The sequence below is a fragment of the Ochotona curzoniae genome, unplaced genomic scaffold (assembly GCF_017591425.1).
Source record: "Ochotona curzoniae isolate NIBS_2020 unplaced genomic scaffold, NIBS_Ocur_1.0 patch154, whole genome shotgun sequence".
NCBI lineage: Eukaryota > Metazoa > Chordata > Mammalia > Lagomorpha > Ochotonidae > Ochotona > Ochotona curzoniae.
Window position 1 is genome coordinate 68915 of NW_024466700.1, and position 15511 is coordinate 84425.

Genomic DNA, 15511 nt, shown 5'->3' on the forward strand with positions numbered 1-15511 from the left:
TCTTTGTTCTGCTTGCTTCATTCTATTTTGGAGACTCTCCACTGTACTTTTAATTTGCTCTACTGTGTTCTTAATTTCTGATATATCAGCCTTGATTTGCTTTATTGCTTCCTTAAATTCTTTGAACTCTTGTATGTGCTTCTCATTTTTTATCAGAATCTTTAAAATGAGTTTTATGAATTCTGTGTCCCCCATTTTCTCGATGTCTTCCTCAGTTAACTCTGAGGTTGGCATAGGGTTTTGTTCCTTTGCAGGGGAGTCTTCAGTAATATTCATTGTGCCACTGTCTCTTCTTTTGCTCTTGGTCATTATGCTTCTCTTTAGTAGAATCTTCTCCTTGGGGCAGGTTTCCAAGCTGTGTCACCCACCGGTCTACAATGCGATTTTACTTATTTCAGTTGGTACTTTTTGCTTGCAGCCACTTGTGCCACAACCTCCAGTGAGTTCCAGGTCTGGGTTCTTATGTTAGATTTCCACCGTGGTCTCTGTAGCCCCAGCTCCTGGCTCACCACTCTCCACCTCCTGTGATACCATGCTGAGGCTGCACCGTTGTCTCTGCAACCTTTCTCCCACTTCCGGTTGGAGCAGGTCCCAGGATTAGAGAGACACCAGGTATCCTATATAACTAGTTTGTTGGTGGCGCTGATCTTGCTGGAACCTGTTGCCACATGGACCTATTTTGACCCATACAATGCCACAATTGGTATTATTTTCCTGTGGGACCAGTGCAATCCACAGAACTCAGTGAGTTCTTGTGAGCTCAGCACATGCGCAGTTCACTGTTGTCCCCTGCAGTCCTAAAGCTATTGCCACAGTGTACAAAATGGCGCCTGATATGCCACTACTAGAGTTCTTGATCTGCTGGCCGTCAGATCCCAGGTTACCCAAACCTATCTTGGGTGGAACCTGTAGAATGCCACGTTGCTGCAGTTCACTGAGTCAGAAGTGAGTTTACTCTGAGCTCAGCGTATGCTCAGTCCTTTCCCTTGCCTTTCCCTCCTTACAAAAAAATGGCGTCCAATTCGGCTCTAGGGGGCTGACTGGGCTGTGAAATCCACCCTGTTCTTGTACTGTTCATCTGGGATCTGCTGCTCTGTCTCTCCTCCTGGCCAAATCAAACGAACCAGCAGGACAGACAGTTCTTTGTCTAGGTTCACCTCCCAAGTTCCCACTAAAAGCCCCTTCCCACCTGGTTGCTGGTGGAGTTCCGGTTGCTGGTGGAGTTCAGATCGCCATTAGCTGAATGCTGCTGGAATATCAGTCACTGCAACACCACACTGCTGTGCCCGCTGCTTTCCTGTGTTTGTCAGTCTCCAGGTACCCCTCTGCTGTTGTTCTGTCCTTTCTTATTTCCTGGAATGTGTCCTCTCTGCTTCATCCTGATTAAATGTTTTTCCGTCTGTTTAAACGTGTCCTTACCCTATTCTGCCATCTTGATTCTCCCTATAGACATTTTAAAGGGCAAGGTATTAAATGTGCTCTATTCAAGTCCTTTTACCGCTTCTGTATTCTAGAAAATTCTGACTTCTCATTGATGCACAAGTGGGAGAAAACTTAAGTATAATCCTGGACCCAACAACAATAGTAAAAATACCTGCAGGTTCAGTAGACAGACAGCTAACAAGCCACTGAATGTTTTAAATATCCCTAAGCATGTGAACATACAAGAGGCAGCCACATGTATGTCTTCAAGTCCCCCAACTTTCTGAGGTCATCTGTTCTTAAAAGTTCAAGTTAAAGCATAAAAGTTATAGGGACAATTAGCAACTCTAGAACCTATGGAAAGGCATTGGAGTCATTCTGGGAAGCCCCGCCCAGCCATAAGGAAGATCAGGTTATGTGGAGAATACTGCCCAATTAGTGTAAGATTATTGAGTAAATTGTAAAAGCGCTAGGCTCTTCTTCACATAATATTTGTGTTTTTTTTCCCAAGCACTGAAAACCTTATTGCACACATCTTAGTCCCATTTTGCCTTAGTTCTCAGAGAATCAGACTTCTCCAACCAAAGGACTTGACAGGATCTGCTCCCCTTTTTGATTCACCTTGCTTATATAGGAGTTGGTTTTACAAAACCAGGGCAGAAATTTTGAATAAATAGATTAAATAGAAAACATATCACAATAATTAATTGGTGCTAGACTGAGATATAAATAAAGTCTGGCCATGGCCTGTTGCATATACTCAATTCTCAAAAACCCAATACCTACTGTTTGACTTTTATAAAGTACATCTTCTGTAGTCACCATCCTTTAATGATCCTAATGAGATTACCTAACCCTCACATTATATTCATTGAGAAACAGTGAGTTCCTATTCCCAACAGGAAGTCACACATGCAAACATCACATGACACACTTCTTCAATCCTCACGTTAACATCTCCAGAATATCCCAGAGATACTATTTCCCATAGTTAGCCCATTCACTGAGCTGCCCTCGTTCCCTGCTTGCTTGGTCCAGGGTTATTGATGTGGTGAATGCTTGTGGTCAGCAACTTTTGTTCTGAACTCCCTCATCTACCTTCCAAGGAGGGAAGCAGTACAAAAGGGGACAACAATCTCTTGGTGCAGGAGCTTCTCAGAGTTTTGACACCTGTGTTTCTGAAAGTTATTGAAAAACACAAGGGACTATCACATTGGCTCAGCTAACTGATTCTCCACCTTCAAGCACTGGAATCCCATGTGGGCACTGGTTCATGCCCAGGTTGATCCATTTCTGATATGGCTGCCTGCTTGTGGCCTTGGACAACAACAGAAGATGATCCAAAGTGTTGGGATTCTGCACCGGTGTGGGGGACCCTGAAGAAGCTCCTGGCTCCTCACTTTGAATCAGCTCAGCTCTGACCATTGCAGCCATTTGGAGTGTGGACTAGAAAATGGAGGATCTTTCCCTCTGTCTCTCCTTCTCTATCTAGATCTGCCTATCCTATAAGGAAAAATGCATCTTTAAAAAAAAAAAAAAAGAGGAACTCACAACATAAAGACCAGATCATTCAACTCATATATTCAATGATCCCCAAACTTACTTCCTTCACTTTGTTTCTCAAACATCCTTATCCATAAATGAAAGAACATTCGTTTCCTTTAGGTGTTCCTCATTTATTAGGAACAAATGACTCAGACTACACACCCATAAAGGCTGCACCATGGCAAGTGCACTGAACTTGAGGGTGCACGAACTGTCATGGGGTTGCAGGAGAGGGAACAACCAGAATTACCTGGTGATGAGGAAGGAGAGTCAGCAAAGTTTTTCTGGAGCATAGGACAATCTAAGTGTCCCTGAAGGAATAAACAGGTTGCCAAGCAAAAAAGGAAAAGCAGGGATGTTAGGGGAGGAATCTCAGGCACAGAGGCCCCCAAATCACAGAACAATGGATGCAAAGGATCAGATGGCCACAAATACCTACAGAGCTGGGGCAGCAATGAAGCTGGAAGAGGAGTTGGGAACCTCCCTGGAAGGGTGCAGAGGGCCATGGAAGGTGTTCCAGCAGGAAGCACCTTGTTTGTGTGGGTTATGAAGGCTAATTGGCCCAGCTGCATGGGAGGGACAGGTTGGACAAATGAGAAGGTAGGCAAACCAGTCAGGAGGCTTTCAAAAGGCACCAAGTGCTCACTAGGCACCATTCCCAGCACTTTATAAATGTCACTTCACTTAATCCTCACTCTGAAAGTGACAACTGGTCCCAGACACCTCAAATGGCAGGAGGAAACAGAGGCCCAGGAGGCTAAATGAGATGTCCAGGTGTCAAAGCTGGAAGCCATAGAGCTGTGCATCAGAGCAGGAAACTGGACTGCTGAGCTGGCTGGCATTCCTGGTACATCTGTTCCAAAACCCCCCAGAGGAAATGGTGAGCATGAGCTGAGAGCAGTAACAGCTACACTAAAGAACAAGGGACCAAACCCAAGGCACCTTTGGAACCACCTAAGGTTTCCAGTTTCACTAAGCCAGAAGGAAGAGGTTTGGATTGGCGAGAGCTAGAGTAGCAATCGGGGGTGAAAATAACACCTTTAACTTGGGACATGCCAAACTGGCAGAGATCAGGAGAGCTTCCTGGTGAATTGTGCAGCAGTGTTCACATTTTTTCCATCCTGATCTTTCTCCCTTAACCCCTCCCTCCACAGCTCGGGATCTTGTATTTGTCCTATGCTCCCTTGATGTCTGCTCTCAAGCAATACCAGGCTGTATTGTTGGCTGGAAAAAAACTGTGAAAATGTATCAGATTCCTCATCCATGTGGGCAGGAAGCCATCACTCCACCTACTAGTTCTAGAAACAGTTTTTCAAATAGTATCCCTAACGGTGTTTGCAACCAACATTTATAAAGCCTAATACAGCTATTGAGAGGATCAGCATCCTAATGCAAAAATCTGAAACTCAAAATCTTCAAGATCCAAAACATTCTAAGCACCAACATGATGCCTACAGTCAAAAATTCCATGGCCAACTTCATGCAATGGGCCCCCATCAACACTCAAACCTACTAAAGATACTGTATAATCTTATCTTCACACTGTTGTGCAAAGCAGACATGAAACAAATGAATTTCATGCTTAGACATGGGTCCCTTCCCAATAAACCTCATTATATAAATGCAAGTATTCCAAAATCCAAAATGTATCTGAAATCTGAAACACTTTTCATGCCAAACATTTTGGGTAAGCAATGCTTATCTTGTAATAACAAAAATAGTTTCCTCAAAGTGCTGGTGGTTTTATATCATTGACAAATGTGAAAGAGCATTTCTGTGACTTTATGTACAGCAGCAGATCCAAATGCTTACTGAGAGGGGAATCATAAACTATGACAGATCCACATGGTCCTATCAACTCAGCATTGAGGAAGCACAAGGAACTGTCTAAACATCAAAAAAGAGTGCCCTCTGCAATAAAATGTCAGCCATGAAAGTAAGAGACAAATGAAGGGCATCACTGGGCAACCTTTGTAGGTGCATATTTGCAAGAATAAATACTGAAGGAATACATCCATGCACACACACATGCATATAGTACACATAACGATATGCTGACACATGTCTTTGCTTTTCTAAAAGAATATTGGAAGAATAAAGCAGACTCAAAATGAGTTACCTACAGGCAGCTTGAGGCAAAGGCTCTGAAAGGCGGAAGAGGGATGTGTGTGTGTGTGTTGGGGATGCAGGGGTCCTGGTCTCTTGTCGCTCCCTGCAAGCCACACTTTTTGAATCACATTGGACCGGGAGCTGAGTACAGAGCATCAAACTGAGAGCAAGAGTGTCTTAGGCATAATTGCATAGTTTTGACTTTTGAATAAAATAAATATTATTATATTCAAAAGTAAAATCAATTTTTTGTAAAGATACTTATTTATTTGTTTGAAAGCATGACAGAGATAGAAGGAGAGGCAGAAAAGAGAAAAACAAATTCCACCTGCTGATTCACTCCACACCTGACAGCAGTCCAAGTCAGCAGCCAGGAATTCCATCCATGTCTCCTATATGGGTGGCAGGAGCCCAAGGATTTGGGCCATCATCCAGTGCTTTCCCAGGTGTATTATCAGGGAACCAGATGGGAAATGGAATAGGCAGGCTTTGAATTTGTGTTCTCATGAGATGTCAGCATTGCAAGCATAGGCTTGAACAGCTGCACAACCATGCTAGCCCCATAAATTAAATTTTAAAAAGCAATAGAATCATCTCATGCAGCAACTTAAAGGTAGTATCTTATATCAGCAAATTTACTGGAAGAAATTGAACCCAGGCATGTGGGCCTCTGACCATGCTCTGACAGTAGAGTAGCCAGCCTGCTGCACCATCAGCTTTCCAAGGATGGGGGAAGGGCAAGAGTGAAGGTCAATGGCAGGGGTAAAAAAGAACGAATAAAAAAGGAAGGCAATGTGGTCCAAGAAGAGTGGCTTGCAGGGAGTGACAAGAGACCAGACATGAGAAGCTGCGCAGAGGATCCCTCTGTCCCCAACTCACATACACCCCTCACCCTTCAGAGCCTCTGCCTCAAGTTTGCCAGAAATCTTTACAACTTGGAAATGTTTACATATATACACCCACAGATGTATATTACATATTTTGGAAATATTTGTTCTGGCAGTTCTAGTTGTTTGGGGGCGTTTCTCTTCTTTACTCTCTCTTGCCTGTGTAACAAGAGTCCACTGTGAGGCACTGACCAGAGTCCCTCCTTGCCCTGCTCCCTATTTGAGCATGCAGTCACCTCGGGAGATAATGCCGGAAGTAGAGCATAAAAGCCTTTCTGCCTAACAGTCCCTGCTTCCCCCAAGTCCTGCCCTTGGGAAGGGACGGGCGGAGGAGACAGACCACTTGGGGTATCTACACTTTCTCACATCTTCCGCACAGAGGGCCCAGGAGGCAGCCTTGCACCAGCTTGTGCTCCAAAGAGCTTGCAGAGAAACAGAGAAGAAAAATGGGGTATATGCAGAGGCTGTGAAGACAAGAACCTGCGGGGTTGGGGGACACCGGATGTGAACCTCCACGAGACAGACCCTGCCCATTCTTTGATAGAGCACAAGATTGCAGAACTACAGGGCACAATGGGGAGACAGAGAGCACTGGGCAGGAGTGCAAGCTTGTTGCCCTATCTCCCAGGAGCCCACCCTAGTGGACACCCAAATCCACACTAGGTTGGTGCTTGTGGATCAGTTTCATGTAGTATATTTCACAAGTCAGTCTGCAGGGTGATTCATGCCCAGTATTTGTGTTTCTTTCACAATCTAGGCAAACACTCTCTGGCTCAAAGGACAACAGAGGCTCAACAGGGAAACAAGCATAGGAGTCTCTGACTTTCCCTCTGGCTCTCCATGCGCCCTCTCTCTGTAGGGTGCCTACCCCCATGGGACACCAGTGTGAAAGTTACAGACAACAAACATCAGGGGAACCAGGAGCCAGCCGGGTGAGAAAACCACAGAGACTCAGAGTGTGTCGGAGGGAAGGATGCCGAACTGTGATCACTCAGCCCATTTTCATTTTAATCACGTGCCCAGAACCCAGTCCCCTAGAGGTCAAGCAAACACACCAGACTCCAGAGCAGCCGACTCAACTGTCCTGCACTTTGTCCTGAAGACAGAAATACAAAGCAAAACCAAAAAATGTTCAGGGCAGAACAGGGCAGAAGGGATATCTGCTAAAAATATAAAGGAATTGAGACAGAACGTCCTTTCTTCCATGTCCTAGAGATCTGGTGGCTGAGGTTGGCTATGACATAAGCAGACAAGTTTTCTTTAAGGTAAGGTAAATTGCAGGCCTGGAATTTGTCCAGCACCATAAAACAAAGTTAACCTTTGGAGCTGTGTGAACTGGCAAATGAAGCAATGACATGAGACAAAGGAGAGGGCGCTTCAGAGGTTCACCTAACCTAACAAGATTGCTAATGATTCTATGGGGGGCGGATCAGGAGCAGTCTTCCTGCCTCTGCTTACCTGGATTAGTTGGCTCCTCACTGTGCCCACCTTGCACATAGTGTTGCAACAATAATTCACTCACCTGCTGTGCCAGGAGCTCCCTGATGACTGGAGCCATGTCTCTTCATGTTTTAGTCCCCCTTGTCTCCAAGAGCACCTGGTTCTGAGATGAGCTCAAAGATACGGTGATGTCAGGTGAGCTCTCCGGAGCCCCCCGCAGTCTGTCTGTGTCAGTGACTGCTCCCATCTTGCGGAGCATCCCAGCTTTGTTGCAGCTTGGTGGAGGTCTCAGAGCAGACGGAAAGTGCAGGGTCATAGGAGAGGGTTTGATCTGGTTTGGTGGGACCTGTGGGTGTTGGTTCTCAGCAGAGGGAGTAAGCCCTACCTCACAGCTGGCAAACCGTGGTATCAAAACAGGACTTTATCCAAGTAGTAGCATCCAAGAGATTAAGAGCAAAGATAAGATCCCCTTGCCAGACGACTGTGTTGAGTGATAAACAAGCCATGAGGGCAGTTCAGAAGAAAACTCTAGGGCATGGGTGAGGAATCAGAAATCTCTGGGAAATCACAGCAGAGACAGACGTAGAATGGTGACATTCTGCTGGACACGTGCTTGCTGAGGAACTGCGGGATATGGAGGTTCAGGACACAAAATGTCTGCCAGATCTGACATGCTGGAAAGGACTAGGGTCTTAACGTGTGCCTCAGCAATCCCATTCCAGCCACACCATCTGTTCACGCTCACCCCTGCAACCAACCAGCATCTGCCCATGCTGGAGTCTCTGCTCTATTAAAAGAAAACAAATGGCACCAATGTTGTGGGCTCCAGTAAGTTAAACCGTCACTTGCAATGCCAGCAGAAGCCCCAGTTCAAGTCCCACCTGCTCTTCCTCCCATCCGGCTGCTTGCTAATAACACCTGGGAAAGCAGCAAAAATAACGCAAGTGCTTGGGGAAATGTCATCTGTGGGCAAGACTAGGGTGGTGATCCTTACCCCTTGGAATTCAAGCAAGACACCCCATGTGGCTTAAACCACTGGAGCTACCACCTGCTGCCTCCCAGGGTGCATACTGCACGTTGGAATTGGGCTTAAACCCAGGCTCTCTGATAGGACAGTGGACATCCCAAACAGATAACTTTAGCTGCAGGCCAAACACTTTCCCCAACATGGTAAACTTGACATGATAAATACAGAAGAGCTAAAAAGAAACTCACTATGGAAAAGCTGTCATCCATAAAACTTTGGCAAAGACAAGTTGATTAATCAAGTCTTCATTTTAAAATGTACACAAGAAAGATGTTATCCTGATAGAAATAATGTTAGCAACATACAAATGCAAGTGGAAGCAATTGGGAGAAAATTTAAATATGCCATAAAGAAAATGAAATGAGAAATTAAATTGCCTTAATGCAGTTTAATCTTTGCCACAAAATTCATCATTGTTGATATCACCCTGACAGAAATGTTCATATTCAGGAAAAAAAAAAAAGACTCAGGAGGGACAAAACATACATGAACTCAACACAATGAAGTCAAATTTTCCTATGTTGCCACAGAACGGGCTCTGCCTCTTTTCTGCTACTTAATGGAAAGCCACAAGTTCAAGTTGGGGGCCGTCACAGTGGTGGAAGACATCACACACATGCACAAAGAGGGAAAGAAGAAGAGGAGGTGCCACACTCTCTCAATAACCCACCCACCCAATTCCCATGGTAAGAGCAACAATGCACTCTGAGGGCAGGACCCTCATTTCCCTTCTCATCTGTAGCCTTATCTCAGACAAGAACACCATTATTCCCAAGTTAAAATTCTGTGCATTTCCCCTTGAAATTTCTGCTTCCTCCCTTCCAACCTGTTTGTTCCCTTCACATGCCCGCCTTTTTTGACTCCTCAGTCTCGCTCAGTGGTTTTCTCTGTCCTGTTCCCACTTCAGTTCCTATTGCTTGGGCCATGGTCACTCTGGGCTACAGCCTCTTCACTGGTCTGATTTCTTGGACTCACAAACCACTCCACCCATGTCCGGGGAAGAGACGGGGTCCACAGCACACGTCTGAGCCTACATTCCTCGAGATCCTGACATCTCCAGCAGAGCCCTGCAGTTGAGCTCGTGCCTGTTTCTCTCTGTGACAGGGACTTGCCGCCTACTCTGGCTCCAAGGCACTGCACACACCTCTTCTACCTCAAATCCCACCGCCTCCACCCCAACCCTTAGAACCCCTGTGCTAATGACTCCCTACTCACCCTTCGAGAATGACACTGCAGTTGTTTCTTTCCTAGTCTATGTCTTCCACCAAATTATAAAATTTTTAGAGCAAAGTCATGCCTTTTTCACCTTTATTTTGTTAGTAGCAAATACAGTAATACTTGGAATTACGAATAGGTAATGAGCTCTCTTTACGTATGTGTGAGTTGGATTGAAGAAGGAACTATTTTATTTTTTGCATCCTGGACACAGGTATTATTATCCTCATTTTTAAAAATTCAAGGAACTTAAATACCTCGCCCCAATTTCCAGAGAAAGAAAGTAGCAGTTGGGATTTCACTTGCATCATTTTAACTACAACGTTTATGTTGTGTCTTTCAATTGGAGAGAAACCCAAAGGCAGACATTGGAACACAGTTCCTACAAATGTGGCATTGATAGTCAACAGAGGAAAAGAGTAGCATAAAAAATTAGTTACAAGTCCATGTAGCTTACAATTGCAGCTGCGCCACGGTGGGTTTATTCCTTGGGAAAGCAGGAGGTTCAGGAGGACTGTGAGGGCGATATTAGTGCCAACCCAGAGCTTGGTCATGTCAGAAGAGAATCCTAGAAAAATACAGAAAATCAGTTTGGTTTTCTTATACATCAGCTGTTGCGTTAGACCAAGCTTCAGAAATTAATATTCTGAGTGTAGTATAGATGACGGGAGCTGCAAATGCCAATATTTTGACATTTTAAAACACCGAAATGATTAAATGAACAAAGGTAGCCATGCCAGCAAGGATGATTTCTCAGAAGCACTGAGCATTACACAGACAACATCTTTCTTGGATGCAGCCACAGTCATCAAGATGCCCATTAGGAACGTATTTCTTCATGTCTTGGGCCTCATCAACATATTCTGCTGCATGCCAAGTGCTAATGAAAACTGCATGCCAATTGCCAACAAAAAAAAAAAGCAGAAGTTCTTACATTAGAATAATTAATGTCTTAGCTAGATGGCTCAAAGGAGAGTTGCTGAATCCAAGTTGACGCACAGTTCTTGCCCTACTCCAAAACTGTCCAAGGAGAAAGCTGAGGCTCAGAGACAAAGTTGAATAAATTATCATTCTTTCTGATATGTGATTAGGTCTTGATTCAAAGTAATCCAGAACTTTGAAGTCACTTCTTGAGCCATCATTTCCTTAAACCCTTTCAACAGACTGAAAGAGTTGGATTTGGGAGCTTGAAATTAAATGTGCTAGTCTATATGTAAAGAAAATACTATTGTTAAAATGTATCTGTAAATTAAAAAAATGAATCAGCTCTGTGTATGATTCATCGTCTTACAGCCAAACAAAAATAATAAAAACAAAAGTTTTTTGTGCAAATGTTATGCTGAGATAACTTTTCAGAAAAAAAAAAAAGCCAAAAAGGATGTTGATAAAATCTGCTAACTATATACTGGACTAAGACATTTTATGTAACATTTAATACATAGTAAATACTCAAAAAATAGACACTAATATTCTATTTGTCTTACCCAACAATTATGAGTAGATGCGCACTCATATCTCAACATAAATTAGCTAAAAAATGCTATAAATTATTTTTCCATTTATGGAGAAGGTTGAGAAGCACAGTTGGCAACCTTTAACTCTAATTCCTCAGCCTACATCTAAGCCTTTCCCACCCATTCTTCTTTCTGGTCAATGCCCAGTCCTATGCATTATGCGATTCCTTTGATTCAGCTCTGGAAATCCACCTTGAAAAGGTACTCAACTGTTGACATTGTCGTACTTGTCATTCTGCACTCGCTGTGACTTCCATCTCTCGGAACTTCAGATGCCTTCTTCAGCCCTGTTTTCCATCTAGCAAACACATCTTTCCAGAATTAGTCAAATGCCACTCCCTTCTAATCAGGATACCTGCAAAACAGAATTAATGAACTCTCCTTAGAACTCTATAGTGTCACTTCATTCATTGCTCTGCTGTGTTACTTCCTGCTTTGTGGACAGGAAACACATCTCATTGATTTTGGATACCCTGGGACTTTGTGCAGTCCCTGATACATGAAAAATGATTTAAGAAATGTTTTCTGAAAAAGAAACACTAAATTGAAGGAAAGTAATTTAAGGTCAATATTCTGGTTTAGAACAGGGAACTGGAAGTTCATCAGAAGAAAAGTCCTATCATACCTATGACGTCAGCATGTAATGCCTGCTTAAAATAACCAAAGGCACTTAAAAGTCACTGATTCATGAGCTGAAAGAAGACTTTAAGGTCATCTGTTCTTCCATATGCTTTGTGGGTCAAGAAAGTAAAGCCCTGGATACATCCCAGGCTTCGTGGCCAGCAAGGGGTAGGCCTCCTTGCCCAAGACTCCTGACTCCAACTTCACACTCTCTTTGATTATCTTCAGCTACCCCTCTAAAGGCCCTTTCTGACCGTGGCCATCCATGGAGATAATGTTCTATTGCCTGCTCCCAGACAAGTATTTTACCCATGTTGACATAGAAGTAAAAGAACAGATTGTTTTTGAGAAACTCACTGGTTAGCTAAAAAGCAATGCTTGCATGGGTGACTCCACCTGCGTGTTTGTACTTATTTCTGTAAGATGACTTTAGCTTAATAAAAATATGTATTGCAGTCTGAAGAGAAAATCCTTGCTTGATAAGTTTTGTTTTAAGAAACACCCTTGGTAGAAAATTATTGGCATTCAAAGGCTGAAACCAATTGTAGAATCCATCTATCTTGCAGAACACAACCTGTAAGACACCAACTTAATCATATTAGTTAAGCTCTGCAAGGAATGGCACTGAAATGTGAGTGGGAACAAATGGGCAGATTTGAAGTGGACATTCAGTATCCCAGTCAATGAAATCCACTTAGCTTTGTACTTTAATTACTTAACATGAGATTAATTTGATTGGTTATCTGGAGATAAACTAGCAACTACGTAAGGGTTAGCCAAGCTTGTAAAAGTGAAATCAAATTGCAAGAAACCACCATCATTCAGAAACAATCAATTGAGTCAACTATCATTTATACCAATATTAAAAAGTGTTTGGCGGGTGTCAGCACTGTGTTGCTGCCTGGGATGTGGGTATCCCTTCTCAGAGATCCTGGTATGAGTGCCGATTACTCCATGTTTTCACTCAAGCTTCCTGATGATGCTCTTGCAAGGCAGCAGGTAATGGCACAAGCACTGGCTCACTGCCCGAACCTGTGCCAGGGAGGACCAAATGGAGCTTCCGGTGTCTGACTTCAGCCTGCTCCAGTCCCAGCTCTCTCTCTCTCCCCCTCGCTCTTTCTCTCTGCCCTGACATGCTGCCTTTCAGATGAATAAATAATTCTTAAAAACGAGTAAATGGTTTACAGCATGGGAAATGAACTTTTACTTAGATAATTGGTGTTATGACACGGTAAATATAGAGATGAAAGTCAACAGTGAAAGTTATAATAGGTAATGATCAGTGGCTGAGCTAGCCTCAGTTTTCTTTGCAATCAAATATTTATGTGTGGATTATGTATAGCAAAACTTTAATCCCAGCATGTATCTGTCATCAGTGGGCATATACTCAGAAGAACACAAACTGATGGTACAGCTAGGCAAGGTATAATTAAGGGGACAAAACTGTCCCAAGAAAATAATGCCTGTTAAAAGCCACAATAATGGTTTCTTTTTATTGATGATTAATTTGAAAATTAATCACAATACTGTTGTTCTTGAAACCATACATCTGAGTTATAGTACTTCTTAAGTATACATATGAAATACAAGCAAGTAAAAATCTGTTCATTGTTTGAACTTGATACTAAGTTGAAAAATGTTAGAAACAATGGGAACATACCTCAATATAAACACAGCACTAGAATTAAAGAGAGGAATCAAACAGATGCATATGAAAAAGCAATTTGAAAATCTAAGGTCTGCAGAGAAGGTCTACCCAAGAAGCCATTGAACTTATCTGGACAATAACATGCTGGACTCTATGCTGGGTATATGCTTGCAATGAAGGAATCTCAACTGAACTTGAACTGTGGTTACTCAACAAGGTGGAGGAATCCACCATGGGGGGAGGGTTATGGGAAGGGTGGGGGGAATCCCAGTACCTATAAAACTGTATCACATAATACAATGTTATTAACAATAAATAATAATAATAATATGAAAAAAAAGAAAATCTAAGGTCTGGAAATCATATGCATTTCTAAATCCTGGAAAGCAGAAACCAATAGTAGAGTATTGTTTGAGATTCTGAAAATGTAGGGTACATTTATAATAATTTTTAGTAATCAAGCCAAAAGTAAGGCAAATATTTGGGTTTGTATAAGACGAGATAATGGATTAATAACCTGTGTACGATCCGGAGAACACATTCACATTTCAGTATCTCAGAAACAAGGAAAAGAAAATATTAGAAGGGAAAGGCTGATTAATGGGCAAAATCAAAACTGATTACAAACTTGCAGCCACAGTCCAAAAGAACTTAAAGAACACAAAAAAGGAAAATTAAATATTTATTCCACACATGTAAAAATCTGATTATACACTATTACTTGATGAATGGTTAAAAGAAGCCATAAGTAACTCTCCACGAGGGAATAAGGAAAACAGGAACCAAACAAATAAGAAAATTCTGACAGGCAATTTCCCAAAGGGCTGGCAATTGAGCTGGGTAGTTACCAAAATCTGCTCTGGAAGCAGCCCCTGGCGGCTGGGGTCACACAGGCTTTCTGACAGCTATCAACTAAATAGATGGATGGTCTGAGTCATTCCGCAAATAGATTCTTACTCGTGGAATGGATTCAATGATTAAAACATTCCTAAACATAGCATGTCTTTTATTTTGTTCTCAAACCATGTTAAGAAATGAACAACGCTCTGAGAGAAAACCTTGTCATGGAAAGCCTGCTATGTTATCACCAAGGGCCTTTTCATCAGTATTTGGGAACTCCCCAGAAATTTAAAATCCATATAAAACATATGTATGCGAGTGATGCATGGACTTACAGATCAGTTTCATCGCATTAACAAAGCCTACTCAAAACAGAACAACTCTTAGGAAACATTTTTAAATAAGCCCTGTCCCAATGATTCCGGTCATATCGTCTCGTGCCAGAGAAATGCCTGCAGGAGTAAGACTTTGCTCAAGACTGTTAGTTAAGCTGTGACAGGTACGTTAGAACCAAGACGCATGTGATTCAATTTGTGTTACATCTTCCAGAAACAAGCTGAGATGATGTCCTTTCAAACTCCATGGACTAAAGCCCAGAGAGGATAAAATGCAAGGAGTTACCAGTCCAAAAACAACTGCCAAGGATAGAAAATAGTATTACCGAAACCCAGAGATGCGATAAACTCGTAAATGCACAGCGAAGTCTTCCTCTGAGCCCACAGTGTGTTTTGCTTCATTAGAACATCAGCTACAGTGCTGTTGAGTGTTTAAAATACTTCAACTCTTTTCTCTGAGAACAAAATGGTGAATGACTTGAATGCAGGACTAGTTTGCGAATCTGACACACAGCATTTGCAGTTCAGGAAACAGAAGTCAGAGCTGAAATACATTCTCAAAAGAAAAACAAGAGGTGATTAGAACTGCTCTTCAGTGCCTGGATCCTACTTTTCAAATGAGCTCTGTAACAGTGGTTATCTCAAACACCATTTCAGATGTGCTTAAATGTGTTCTTAGAATCACGGTCTTGGACTTTGGTGTGGATGGGAACAATATGGGAAATCTATTCACAGTGCAGCAATTCTGAGTGGGCAGCACAGCCTCAGATGGGACTTAGAGCCCTTCAGTTTTGTAAGAACCGAAGCACAGAGTGCAAAGACTGATGCACCGGGGTGAGGTACCCTGAGTTTGTAATCTCAATTCCCCACATGTTGATTTTAGATTCAATTACAAAGTGACTTTTTGA

At 42.7% G+C, this 15511-nt stretch overlaps 1 long non-coding RNA gene across 1 annotated transcript; it reads right to left on the minus strand.

The window, feature by feature from the left end:
- Positions 1-9721: 9721 nt before the first annotated feature.
- On the minus strand, positions 9722-15159 carry LOC121166508. The gene is made up of 3 exons (XR_005885426.1): positions 14930-15159; positions 11370-11514; positions 9722-10213 (listed from the first exon to the last, which is right to left on the minus strand). It is a non-coding gene; the product is annotated as an uncharacterized LOC121166508 (long non-coding RNA).
- Between the last annotated feature and the right edge of the window lie 352 nt (positions 15160-15511).